Genomic DNA, 14167 nt, shown 5'->3' on the forward strand with positions numbered 1-14167 from the left:
GGTTGCTGTAAATCGCGTTGATTAAATCTAACGAAGCTTATCATGTCGAATGCTTTTCCCCCTTAGTTGGTCAGAACAAAAATGGATTTTACTTACTTGTTCAGAAGACATTTTCTTATGAAAATTCTTATGTTGGTCAAACTTTCAAAAAGTGAATCTGTGATTCTGTATGACAATATCCACACAGCGCGGTGACTGACAGCAGCACTCGCCTCAAAGCACTGTGTTCATCCGCGCTGTTTCATGCCGATTTACAACCCACGTAAAGATGATAATTCCGCGAATCACTGCAGTTACAGATTTCGAACAGACAGATGGCGACAAAGAGGAAAAGATACGGACTGCAGCTTTAATAGAATATATTTTTATACCGGTAATATAATAGTAAACGAATGTATAATTTATATATATATATATATATATATATATATATATATATATCAAATTGTATTTATATTATTTATATAAATTAGGCTATATATAAAAATTCTATACATAAAAGGTTATTATAATTTTATATATAAAATTCCTACTAACTAAAATAAAAGTTAAAAAAAAAAGTAAATTCATAAAAAAAACTGACAGGAATAAAATGAAACAGGTAATTTGTCAAATTTAAGTAGGCTATATGTTAAACACATTGTAAAAATACAATTTTTTCCATTAAATAAATGTTTTAAAAATCATTTTAGTAATGTATCATCTTTGACAGCCCTAAAAACCTAATAAGAAACTAAATATACTGAACTGAAGCTAAAACTTGATTAAAAGTTGAAATTGAAAACTAAAAATTGGAATGACAAATAGAAAAAAATAGGTAAACATCCATTTAAACCGGGCATCAGCATCTACTTAATGCAGTCTGTCATACTTCATTCCTCTGGTCCCCTCGGCTTTAAGAGACTGAAGTACATCAAGTCTGGTGGCAGCGATTTATGACTCGTTACATTTTCTGCCAGCTATTACATCACTGACACGAGTCCCGGCGCGGCGTCTAGCAGCTGCTGAGCTCTTCAAGTCTACGGTTCACACAGATTCTCCTCTGAGCTCTGATCTCCTGCAAACCAACCATCACAAACACCCCACTGGGAATACGACTGACTGGGATGAGGAAGACCGAACTGCAGGTCAGAGAGGATTCACACTTGAAAACCCTGTGAATGAATCTGACATTGCTCTCTTTCTCACACACACGCACACACACACAAAGACTGATACTGTATACGACAGCAACACGCAATCTGTCTTACCAGGGAGTCAATTATCTCAGGTTATTTTAGAAGGTCAGTGAATTTAATTGGACAACCTGCTTCCATAGTGAGAGGTATTTAATAGTACATTCAGACACGTGTGATGATGATGGCATGAAAGTGTGTTAACTGCTAATAGCTGATCTCAGTACAGTCTCTCACTCCGCAGGTGTCAGGATTCTCCCTCCGGCTACACTCTTCTCAACTGCTGTTACAGACTCTCACACTTATTTCCCCTTCACAAAACTCAGACCAATAGTGCTGCATTGTTCACATCTTTCTAGTGTTTTTTTTTCTTTTCCGTTAATCCTGCATTACCTTTCCCTCCAGGCTTGCTTTTTGCTTCATTTGTGTTTACTATATACCGTTCAAAAGTTTAGGGTTTATAAGATGTATAAGTGTTTTTGAAAGAAGTCTCTTATTCTCAGCCAGGCTGCATTTATTTGATTAAAACTACAGTAAAATTGTGAAACATTATTACAATAAAAAATATCTGTTTTCTATGTGAATATATTTTAAAAAATACCTGTGATCGAAGCTAAATTTTCAGCATCATTACTCCAGTCTTCAGTGTCACATGATCCTTCAGAAATCATTATAATGTGCTGATTTGCTGCTCAAGAAACATTTATTATTATTATTATTAAGTTAAAAACAGTTTTGCTGCTTCATATTTTTTTAGAAACCATGATACATTGCTATGTTCAGACTTACCCAGATACCCAGATGGGTTTTTGAACGTCTAGACAGCAGAAAAACACATGAAATCGGACACATATGGAGGTGGTTTGAAATGCCACTCCAATCAGATTTTTACAGATGTTTCTCAGTCTGGACGTTCATTTCAAACCGTTTTTTTGCATCACTCTTAATGTGACACAACAATAACATCAAAACCAGTGCCGGAAGTATTCATACGATGTTGAAACGGTCCAGAGATTTCTGCATTTTCCTGTGTGACGGAGGAGTTCTGCACTCGACAGGACACTTAATCTTAGAGCGATATTTGCACCTCCATTTTTCCTGCATCCGTCAAATATGTGGGTATGCAAGTTTTGGGTATGGGTTTGCCTATACGTCATGGTCATGGTGTTAACAACTGAATAGATTTAAAATTCACTCAAGCACATTTACTTCTGTGTTGTAGTAGAAGTTCACGATGTTTTTATTGAATAACAGCTTCATCGCATTTGATTTTTGGAACTAGTAGAAGTATATCAGTTCCTCCTAACTTTTTCTAAAGCTCTACAGGTTTACATCAGAGAAGAATGGCTTCCTCAACTGACCTCAAAAGCATGAAGACGCTTTGAACAAGAGCAAACACACGGACACACCGGCCTCGGAAACAAGACCAGCACGATGCGCTGATGTTTAAGGTTTCAAACCTTTAAAAAGGGCCTCTATGTCTTCTTGAATTTGCCCTGTCTTTGCATAAGTGATTATTTTAAGAGCCTTAAACAAATGTTCATTTGGCAGCTTTCAGTATAATCCGGCCGAAAAATAAATGCGTTTCCTAAAACTAATCCTAAAGTGATTTCCTTCATGATTTGATTCACACACATTACACACAATTGCAAATAAACTTTAGGGCTGTCAAACGATTAATCGCGATTAATCGCATCCAAAATAAAAGTCTGTGTTTACATAATATATGTGTGTGTACTGTGTATAATTATTTTTAATATATAAATACCAACACATGCATGTGTATTTAAGAAATATTTGCATGTATATACTGTATATAGACTGAATGTAGCCTATATATAATGTATATTTTATAAAAATATAAACATTTTATATATAAATAACATATTTTTCTTAAATATATACATGTGTGCATTTATATACAAAATAATTATACACAGTACACACACATATATTATGTAAACTCAAACTTTTATTTTGGATGCGATTAATCGTGATTAATCGTTTGACAGCCCTATTGTTTACTGATATAAAGAATATCTCCCTTTGGAGTGACTTTGTAACTTTGCAGACATTTTTCATGCTCAAACAGCAACTTTACACACTAAAGAAAGATGTCAAAAAGCGTAGTAGGTCTTCTTTAACACACATTAACATACAAACATCAGCAACACCGGTGCGATTTATTATGCACAGCTTCAGCAGTGTCAGATACGAGCTATATTCCAGCGGCGATCTGATACAGTCCTGATACAACACACCACAACTAAGTCTTTTCATTTGGGCTTGAATTACGGGAAGTGCCGGCGAGAGCAACTTTATCTGGGCGTCTGTTTCTGCGTCTCTTCCAAGAATGAAGAAACAAACACGAAGCAACCCAACACACAATCACTCTCACCGGCCAACATAACCTCGTCTGGGGTTATAAAGGACACGGCGTATACAAAACAAGCATGAACCCACGGAAAACAAGCTTCCCAAACAGGAAAAGGATTTCAGATCTGTTGAGATCCGCACGGATTACCGATTACAGTTTTAGAGGGCTGTTGCAGGGTCAATACAGGTTCAACTTTATCATCATCACAGTTGATGAGAGTTGCACTGTATAATGCACTTGCAGTGGAAGTCTATGGGAAAGACATTTCACTTGTCCAAATGTCACTGATGCTGTACATAGATATTGAGATGTTTTGAAGCCAAACCTTTAGGGATATTTGTGTGTTTGACCCAACAATAATCATAAATGTTTCTTGAGCAGCAAATCAGCATATTAAAATGATTTCTGAAGGATCATGTGACACTGAAGACTGGAGTAATGATGCTGATTGAATGAAAATTCAGCTTTGATCACAGGAATAAATTTCAACGTTCAAAAAGTTCTACGACAAACTAATACTACTGATAGTAAGCCATTAGTCACATTACAGCATTGAGTGTGTGTGTGTGTGTGTGTGTGTGTTGATTGATTTGCCCTACATCAGTTAAATATCCTCTGGGAACAGCGAGAGCAGATTGCAAGCATCATTAGCTAATGCATGACTCTAACACTCACTACTCGATGTACATTAAGAGATGGCCAATAATGACATCTCATTAGAACAATACACTTTAAAGTCTAGCACAATACATCCACGTTTATCAGTGGAGTCAAAAACGTCAATATTATGTCAAATTGCATGGAAAGTTTCTGTGGATGTTAAAGGTTCTTCATTGATTCATCAATGCCAATAAAGAACCTTTCATTATTAAAGGGGACCAATAGGCTTTATGCACAGCTTCACTACTTCCTGAACTTCAGCCAGCTCCTTTGTTTCCTGTCTGCCATTATTGGACAAACTGATTAATCCAGGTGTGCCTGATTATTGTTACTGAGACCAGCCACACCTGGATTAATCAGTTTGTCCAATAATGGCAGACAGGAAACAAAAGAGCTGGCTGAAGTTCAGGAAGTAGTGCAGCTGTGCATAAAGCCAATTATGCCTCAAAGTCTTGATTTAGTTTTTGGGCTCTACTAGAATACATTATTTTTCCCATATTCTCCATTGTTGCAGCTCCTCTTTTCCCAGTCTGTCAGTAACGCTCTGTTTAGTTCCTGTCTCTATGAAGCCCCTCCTTCTGAAAAGCACACTGTGCTCTGATTGGTCGGCTCGATCAGTGTGTTGTGATTGGTCAAGCGCTTTGAGTGTGTTTGGGAAATGTCCCTCCCCTTCCCATAACCACCAGTTTCAACACACTACTAACTAACTCAACCAGGCCACGCCCCTTTATTCTGCGAATGCCTTGGGCGGGAATTAATTAAACAAGGAATCTTTTTTGACAAGATTGTGAAACACTTGTTTTTTTTTAAAACATGCATTTACTAAATAATGTAGTTTTTGGTCACATAAATCCTTTCTTAAAAAGAAACCAACTTCACAACATACCAAAGGAAATTCTACAACACCCTTCATTCATTCATTCACTTACTCACCGAGCCACTAATGATTCACATCAGAGAATGTAGCAGCTCAAGATGCCTCAAAACATGAAAGTCAAACAAATGAGGAGATCCAAAGAAACAGATGAGCGTTTGACGTACATTGTGTCCTGGTTGCAAAAGCAATGAATAAAATACTTTCTATAGCCTGACCTGCCCTGAGGTTACTGAAGTGAAAGCATGTTCTGAGAGTCGAAATCATTCATTGCTGAAACATTTTAGCATGTCAGACACAAACAGAAGTGCAGGTTTGACTGTTTGAGGTTATGGGTTTATTGAGTTACATGAAAACATGGGCATTCATCACTTTTATTCAAATAACATATTTTCCTGCAAGAAGCTGAGGTGTGTTTGGGAGCCTGGATTGTAGGGTGCTCACAAAAACTCGCTTTGCTATGCATTTTCAGCTCAAAAAAAGTCATTTATTTTATTTAAATATGTATTTTATCATTAACATTTCATATTTATTACTCTTATTATTTTTTAAGCTGTTGTTTGGTTGCTGTTCTTGCATGTACTTTCATTTTCTCCTTTCTTTTATTTTGATTTCCTTGATGAATTTACCATCCATTTAATTGTATTGGTATTAATAAGAGAGACAGAATGTATATTAAGGTTTTATATATATATATACATACACATGGTTCAGGTGGAGAAAATTGGAAAAACAATTCATTACAATTAGTTGTGGTGTCACTATTACTCATAGTTAGTGTTATACTAAGATTATATAATTAAATATTACAGTTAAATTTACTCATCCAGCATTTTATTAGTTTAGAACTTTAACCGATTTGACTTGTTGTGATTTTAGTCTTGTAGATAAAAAAGCAGGTGAGAAAACCTTTGTTTAAGGATTTCTATCTATCTATCTATCATTTCAGTCATATGCGACTCTTGATTGTATGGGTGAAACCGGAGCTACTTCCTATAAATACATCAATAATTCACCTGTTTAATAGGGCAGGAATGGATTGTTGCTAGTGTAGCGGTTCTGTCAGAAGTGGTTCTGGCTAATTAGGCTTGTAGTATAAATAGCAGCTCCAAGTCACATTAATTATAGTCCAGTCCAGAGGGAAATACACAGTTAAAATGACTACAAAATCTATTATGAGTAAAAAGAGAACAGGACTGTGCGATGTAAATATAGAAGCACTACATCCTCCGCTAACAACTGTAGGCCAGGAACAAAATAATAGCATTCAAGTTTCATTTATTTTTTATATACCCATAAAAATAATGGTTCTTTATCTGAATATATGGTTCCATGAAGAACAATTTAACATCCACAGAATCTTTAGATTCCATCACTGCAATAAACTATTGGAACCTTATTTTTAAGAGTGTATTTTTACATTTAATTTTTAGTTCAAGTTTTGGTAAAAGTTCATTTTTTGTCATTTCTATACGTGTTTATATATATCTCCATCTGCTTTTTATTGTTTTATTTCAGTTTTAGTTGTTTTAGAGCATAATGATAAACTAAATGAAAATGAAAAATGTTGCTAACTGAAATAAAATAAGTTGTCTTATATACATTTTTTTATTTATTTTTATTGTTAACTCTTATAACCCTGGTTCAACTTTAGGTTTTAGGCTTTGGTTCTATGTAAATGAATGCTGAATCTGATCCACTTTGCTCCTGTTATGACTTTCAGCTTATGCATATGAAGCAACACATAACATAACACCATCTTCACAGTGTCAAGATGGTTAAAGATGCGAGAATTATTTATGCAGCGTTTAATTCCGCGTCTGTTTTAAGAGTGAATACCACAGATTCACATGCCTAAATACACTGGTGGTCCGCACTTCTTCGGATCACCCCCCTCATGCGTTCTCAGTGTGACCCATGAAGGCCTGCTGATCATCAAGTGAGCTCTAATCTCAACATCCTCGCCTTGAGGTCTCAGTACTGAACACTGCTGATACTCTAGGAGTGTGTTCAGGGTAAAGTGAACGGCTGGAGAACAGTCTGATCAAAGTAAAGGTCAGAGATACAGTAAGATGATAGATCAGTTGACAATGAGGATTCATCAACAAACGAGAGCCTTTAAAATCAGCATGAAAGAGAAGTTGCAATCATCATTTCTTCCCTATTGTGACGTATATCTAAGTGAAATGGCTTCTGGGACAAGAACAAATGGGGATTGATTAGAGGGTTTGCTATTGGTCGATCTCATGTGAGTGACAGGTTGCCCCGCCCTCACACAAGTAAAGACGAGTTAATGAATTTAGAATATAATGATGTGTACAGTCAGATTAATTATAATGTATGCTGCAATATTCTATAAAAATATTGGATTTCATTGGGACTTTACAAACGCCCTCCATACACTTTATCCTGGATCTGTCTCACTCCTGCATGTTTATCATTGGAAACATTTCTGAATGAATGATGTAACTGACACTGATTGTGGCTCACTGTCTGCAGATGGCCCTGTCTGTCTGTCTCCTGCAGTATCAGGTCCAGATAAGGGAGCAGACATCATATTTAGCACAGCTCGTTTAGTCAAAGCACAGCGTTACGCACGTGCCGTGACTGTATGAACTTGCTGGCATGTCTCCCATTCTACTGTACTTGAGCTCTCTATATATACAGGGGTATGTTGTGTATGAGAGTGTATGTTGTATACAGTCTGTTGAATATTGAACAGTTTCTATTTAATGTTGTTGCTACTGCTGCAGACATCAGTATATTAGGTGTCATGATTTACTGTAACAGTACAATTCTTTCTGTAAAGCTGCTTTGAAACAATATGTATTGTGAAAAGCGCTACACAAATAAATTTGAATTAAATTGAATTCTGTTGAAAGGTGAACCTTTCAAAAACATGTCCAGATCACATATTCCACCCCAAAACCCTAAATAAAAGCGATTAATGACTCTAGCCTACATTTGAGAAGATTTTTACTTTATTTTTTAACACAAAACATAACTTTTTTATTTTTTATTTTGGGATGAAATATAACCCGGAAAAGATTCATCCTCAAGTGCAACAATGTAGCAACTAGCAAGAATGATTCGATCGCGCCAAACCTCAACAGTTCAAGAATCATTTGTGCTTCTTCACTATAACATTTGAACTGAAGCTTTGGCGCCGCGCGCTCACACACTCATCCATCATCCTCTTTCTGCTTAACCCGCCACCGCAGCTCATATTTAAACACGCATGTGTCAAGAAACCACAGTAAGAAAGCGGATTTTAACCACTTACTATGATTATTATATAGTGACCGCTGTCACCGCTGATGACACGTCCGTTTCAGCAGCGTCCGCCGACAGACCCGCGTCAAACGCCGCCAACGCGCGCACAGGGCGCGTTCGGGAATTTATAAGCTAGAACTAAACGCTTTGATTGTCAAAGTTGTACTTCTTGACAGATCATCTTAAAACGCAGCGGCAAAAGACGCCCGCCTGACGCACCGCAGACGGAACGCATCAAGAACGCGTCCTGTAAAGGTTTGAGAGCTGCTCCGGGTCGATAGACTGCTTAATAGATTTTACACCCTTCACTCCTCCAGAATTCAGATCCAAAACAACCGCATCCAGACCGTCATGATTAAACACACTGAGCGCATTCTCTTCCTCAAGGATGCGTCAACAAACCGCGACGCTTCTTCTCTCTTCTCTATAACGGTAAATCCGGGATTAAAATGTCAAGCTACATTTTGCTCTCAAACAGTAGGCTAGAAAGCAGAATATCTTGCCTTACCTTGAACATGAATCACGCCGGGTGAAGATGTTCCTCACTCTCTCTCTTTCTCGTCTCAACGCGTGTGCGCGCGCCACAGAGCTGCAGTGAACGCGCCTCTGGCGCAGCGCTGATGGAGACAGAAGCGTGTGCGTGTGTGTGTGTGAACTGGGTGTGACTCCAAACACACACTCTACACACTTACTAAACTTAAACTGAAAGTGTCTGGCTTTGCACTCCCTTATTCAGGACTGGTAAGGGTTGTTAGGTTTGTAGCTATTTAAATTGATCAGCTTCACAGGCTATTGATTCAACCTTCAACAATATAATAAATACAAACGGTATAAAATGCAACTAAACTCTTTAAAAGATTCTAAAAATATGATTCTGTAAATTTACTAGTTTTTACGTTTAAGTTTGCTACATTTAAAAGTTTTTCTGTAAAAGTTTTCCCCACATGCTTATTATAGCCTGCTGCCTTTTAGACTTAAAGGACACAAACCTTAAAGTCTTCACAGAAAAAATGCAGTAGCCTATACTCAAATATACGAGTAGCCTACATATTTAGGTGTTGAAGCCACTGCTAGAGAAAACGAGACAATAAAAGTGGCTTTCATTACTGAAAGAAAATATATACTGAAGGTTTAAACAGACCTAAAGAATGCTTATAATGCTTTGATGGATTCTAGGTTAAAGACTAAATAATTCAAAAGTACTCAAAAGCACACTTGCACTTGCAGCAGTATTATTATTCTAGGTTAGCCATAATTCAGCTTGTCCATCAATATTTTGTTCAAACTTTCAAAATTTAAATCCATTTTCGTATCATAAACGTCATTCATAAGAGCAATGATTAACAGATAATGGTGGAACATTCTGCAGTGTTTCACAGCTGAAGCAAAATAACATTTTTGTTCTTATCTGAAAACTATTTGTTGCCTGCATGTTGTTTTTTCATTCTTTTACGCTGTTAAGATGAACAACATGAGATAGCGATACCCGGAATAAAATGCAAATATAGTCTGCATGATCATCATAGTGAATTCCAGACAGCATGACGAAAAACAAGCTGGATGGGAAACGAGCACGATTATTTACAGAACCAAAAGTCGTAACGACAATAGAAACACCACGGTACAATCATTTCTATGCCACAAGACAATAGAAAAGGCCATTCGGATAATATTCTACACCAGTCCTCTGAATATACGTGCACAATATGCCTCTTAATAAGACGTAATGTTATCTTAGCAATTACTCATGTCATGATCAAGGCAGAATCAAGTTTAGAAAAATAAAAGGTCCTTTATTGCCTTTGTTCCACGGAGATGAATCTTTGTATTGCACAAAAGGTAGTTGAAAGTTCTTAGTTCTTTATAGAAGGTTCTATGGATTGTTAAAATGTTCCTCACCCTCTTTTGTAAGCTTTGTTTTTAAGAGTGTAAGCACCTGTTCACATGTTGATGGGTGTGTAAAAAAAGGGCTTGGGATTCACCTTGAAGCAATTTTCACTTAGAAACTGCTTAGTGATTTTTACTAACATTTGCAAAGAAATGGCAAGTAACACGTTGAATTAAACATAAAAGTTTAAAGTAGAATTTTCTTGTAAAACGTTGGCTACTCCAATAATCTTTATTTTATTTACAGCTTCAAAAAAACTTTTATCCAACATATTTATTTATTTACAGTGTAACAACACTGTAAATAACAATAACACAGAACATTCTTATAATGTTATACTTGTAATAGTTGAATGTTAAAATGAACCTTCTTGGAATATTACAAATAGGCACAAACGTTCAAAGAATGTTACAATTCGAGTAAAAATAGGTTATTTAACCTTTTAAAGTTATCACGACAAGACATTTTAACGCTTTAGAAACATTAAAATCACTGTTCTCACGACGTTTCCAGAACATCAGTTTCTCAGCTGGGTGAGTCCAGAGGACTTTATATGCTCTGTCAGACGGTCCGAGAATAAAGTTTGTTCAATGCACAATCAAGGTCATCTCTGTGGTTCAGAACAGTGGCGTAGGCAGAAATTGTATTGTGGGTGGGCCAGTGAAAATGTGACTGGGCCTATAGTTTTTCCTAGAAAAAAATGACTTCAATAATAATTAACATTCATAGACAACCTGAAAAAACAGTTACACCTTTATATTCGGCAAATCATCATGTTCAACCAACAGAGCTCAATAAAGGCTGGACAAACCAGTATAGACAATAACCTGTCTATTTTATTCAGCAGTGCAAATACAGTTCACCCGAAAATAAAGTAAGCTAAAATAATAATATCACAGTTAGATCGGCGGATAAACCCGCGTCAGGCTGACGGGGAGAGAGGGAGCAAGAAGCGGCCAGCGCCAGCACCTGACTAGCCTTCTCCTGGGGTAATGAGTCGGAAGAACTGGGCTGGGTGGACTCGGAAGATGAAGGCAGTGGCGTGTCTTCTTCCTCAACTCTGGCTTTTTTTCAAATAGCACATTAAAGAAAGTTGTTTAGCCATTATTGTGGCGCCGATGCCGCGGAGAGTTTTCCTGTCAGAACCCCAAGCAACCAAAAACGTTCCGGAGAGAGGCTTTCTACAATTTGCTTCACCAGTTAAATTTTATTCGGAAAACAAATTAAACACACACAGCAGTCAACAATAAATCAGGTAGGCCTATATATTAAAATATTGAATAATAAAAATAAACTAAAAATGTATTTTTATCAAACTTGCCTGGGCGGGCCAGTGAGTAATGTGGGCGGGCCAGTGCCGCCCTGGCCCAATACTGGCTACACCCCTGGTTCAGAATAAGGCGTTTAATTCTGGATCGTCTACAGAAAACCCCAGGAACATGCCTGCGCTGTTATTGGCTACTTTAGGGAAGCACCCTTTCTGGGATCAAGAATAGACAATAAACAGATTACACAGAAATATATCTGACCTCCAGACAAGTTAGCGCAAGCCCAGACACATTCTGCGCAACTGTATTATCCCAGGGAGTCATAGTTTCTGGGAATATGAAGAGTTTTGTGTTACTGTAAAGGCCTCCACAATTAGCCCACACATAATTATCTTGATGTATTAACCAAATGCATTTAACTATCGTCAAAAGTGTCCGGGCACAGTGCATTATCTGCAGGAATGCAAGCTCACGCAGTCTGTTCATGCGCATTACTCGAGGTAGGCTAGTTATAGCAAAGCAACATTATTTCAGTAACATTCACACCCATAATTTGACTACACCTTCTTCAGCCTAGTTCCCCAAATCACCCCACCCATAATTTTAAAAATTACATAATTAAAACTTGTTTGACCACATCCTATATTTCATATTTTATTGGCTTAAGAAAAATACATCTTGCAACATGCGTTTAAACTATATAAGAAACTAGTTTGTGTACTTAACCTGACTCATATCCAGGCATCAGGTTTTTATCAAATATCATTTCAGGACTAGGTGACTTATTTCACCAGGAAACACGTCTTTTGCTGATGAAATCATGTCATAACTTAATTAGGGTTTAAATGGCGCCCTCATATGGCCATTTACTTTTAAATATGATATAGTCCCTTCCTTCAAAGATCTCATTTTTACTGCAATCGTTTAATTTAACTTGCCAAAATATTAATTATCAGATTGACTAGAGCCCCCTCTCTCCCAGGACTACAGGAAAAAGCGATTTACAGTTTTCTAGTAGTCTATTTTAAACTTCAAGGGACAAAGTTACAATTAAAAGCATTCTATTATGCTGCCACTCCAGGACTTTTTTAATCCCAAATGCACAAGAAACAGAAAACACATACAAGACAAGAAAAAAAGACAAATCTAGTGTGGGAAAAATTTATTGATTGGCAAAAATATTTTGAAATCAGGAATCCCATCACGAATTTAATAATATGTGGACTGAACCACCTCAAATGTCTATGAACAATGAATGAAAATACATTAGAGAGAATGCCATCCAACAGACGGTCCTGAATATAGTTTAAGCATAACTGCAACGTATAAGTATAACTAGCAATATTACAACAAAATGTCCATTCAAAGAGCTGTAATGCTTGGGTCAACAAAAACACAGCCGTATCAACTTCAATAAGATATATACAAGGCAAAATTGACTTACCTCTCAGTCCAGATGATTCAGTCCAGGGAACAGGAACCCACAATATAGTCGCTCATCCACTTCACCACCAGAGTATTCAGTTGCAAAAAACCACTAGAAACTAGCATTGCACTTACTCTAGTTGCATTGGAAAAACCATTAAAAACACAGGCCACAAGGGAGTAATTGTGTTCACATGAATCTTATATTCTGTTGTTCAACAGATGAAACCTGACCAATGCACAGGCACACAGTGTGACAAACACCCCATAGTCCAAGTGCATCTCTCAAATCTATTTATGCATTCAAAGTTTCAAAATAAAGTACTTGCATATTTACAGTAAGCAGTGATGGTCATTTGACAGACTAGTCGCCAACATTGCTTATTACATCACTGGCAAACATTGCCGTAAGTGAAGTGAGACAATTGATCTAAAAACTAACCTTTTTACAAGGGACAGACAAGTTGAGAAATCCATACAATGCATTAGTCAATTTGCATAAATCTCACGTTTAAATTTTAAATTAGCAGAATCAAACAGTAATAAAAGGACAAATTACAATATGGCCTGTATATACACACATATGAACATAAGATAAATGCATAAAGAAATGTACACGTGTCAGATACATTACAAATGCGGAGTATTTTGTATTAATAGTTACGACTCAAGTGATTTTTGTTCTAAAAATAATAAATTGACTACAAAAATTAGAGGAGCATTTCACATTTGAATTGTGTAATCCCAATTACAATCAAGAAAACCACTGAAAAGTTTCATGGAAAGATAAAACCCTACATGATTTGGCAAATAATTTTGAATATGAACATGAATGATAAATTTACCCAAACCTTCACCTCTTTAAACACTGAGACCACTGCATGGAAACTCTTGAAATCGGGTAAAACTGGAAAAGGCACAATGGCACAGCATTTATAGAAAGTAAAGATCAAAAAAAAAATTTTTTTTTTGGGATTGTCAAGTAGGACAAATTTAAGGAAAATGTGCATTTCTGAGCAATTAAGTCTTTTGGCTAAAATGGAGATTGACCCAAATGGGAAGTATAAACCTAAATTATGAACAAGCAACAACCCCAGTACACACTTTATTACAACACAGATTCTATTTAATAATCAAGGCAAAAGACACTTACAAACATTATATGGACGAGGGGGAAGGGGGGAGAAACATGAAAAAAAAGCTCCTATAAAAACAAATCTAGCTAAC

The 14167-nt window shown here is 36.6% G+C and overlaps 1 protein-coding gene across 1 annotated transcript in view; it reads right to left on the reverse strand.

The window, feature by feature from the left end:
• Positions 1-8895, reverse strand: part of si:dkey-97m3.1 (fatty acyl-CoA reductase 1) — a 37250-nt gene extending 28355 nt beyond the window's left edge. Inside the window, exon 1 of the mRNA XM_056245275.1 lies at positions 8868-8895. The gene's annotated coding sequence lies outside the window, so the exon portion shown is untranslated. The remainder of the gene's footprint in view (positions 1-8867) is intronic.
• Positions 8896-14167: the final 5272 nt, after the last annotated feature.

Source organism: Rhinichthys klamathensis, unplaced genomic scaffold, assembly GCF_029890125.1.
Source record: "Rhinichthys klamathensis goyatoka isolate OS25496 unplaced genomic scaffold, OSU_Roscu_1.1 h1tg000029l_1, whole genome shotgun sequence".
Classification (NCBI taxonomy): Eukaryota; Metazoa; Chordata; class Actinopteri; order Cypriniformes; family Leuciscidae; genus Rhinichthys; species Rhinichthys klamathensis.